We start from the raw sequence: 732 nt of genomic DNA, 5'->3' as shown, positions 1-732 counted from the left end.
TTGAGTTGCAGTGCATTGCAGCATTCCCCAAATCTTCTCTGCTCCTCAATTTAAACAATACAGTTCACACAGCACATCAGCTATGCCCGCTCCTTGCCTCTGTCATCTCTCCCACGTTTCTCCATTCATCCTTCTGCCTATTTTCACTATCAGAGCGGCTGCCTGGAGAAGATCAACAGGCATGCTCAGAGCAGAGGGGGCATAAGCAAGTGAGCTCTGCTATGTGAATCGTGCTACTGGTGATAACATAATCAATGGTGATGCAGGGGGAGGGGCGTTTGAACGCTCTCCTCCATTTCATGGCAGAACACATTTAGAGGTCTCTTGGTAGTGTAGCGCCCTCTAGAACAGGGGTAGCCAAACTCTGGCCCTCCAGCTGTGGTGAAACTACAAATCCCATGATGCATCTCTCTCCGGGAGTCATGTCTGTGGCTGTAAGAATCTTGCAAAGCCTCATGGGATTTGTAGTTCCACCACAGCTGGAGGGCCGGAGTTTGGTTACCCCTGCTCTAGAATGTCACTACTAAATCTAGAGAATGTCTGTACTGTAACCAGTCTAGATACTGATTATTGAGAGCTCTGCATTCCATAGGTGTCCCTGAGTCTTCTGGATTGATTGCTCCTCCTGTTGCTGAGGAAAAGGGAGCCATGGTATACAGTGAGGTGAGGTTCCATCCTCAGACTATGACCATGCACCTGACCCTGACCAATCCCTGAGTAGGATGACTCATT

Source organism: Nanorana parkeri, unplaced genomic scaffold (assembly GCF_000935625.1).
Source record: "Nanorana parkeri isolate BGI_ZX_2015 unplaced genomic scaffold, ASM93562v1 scaffold1315, whole genome shotgun sequence".
In the NCBI taxonomy this organism is placed as follows: domain Eukaryota; kingdom Metazoa; phylum Chordata; class Amphibia; order Anura; family Dicroglossidae; genus Nanorana; species Nanorana parkeri.
This window is presented reverse-complemented; position numbering follows the sequence as displayed.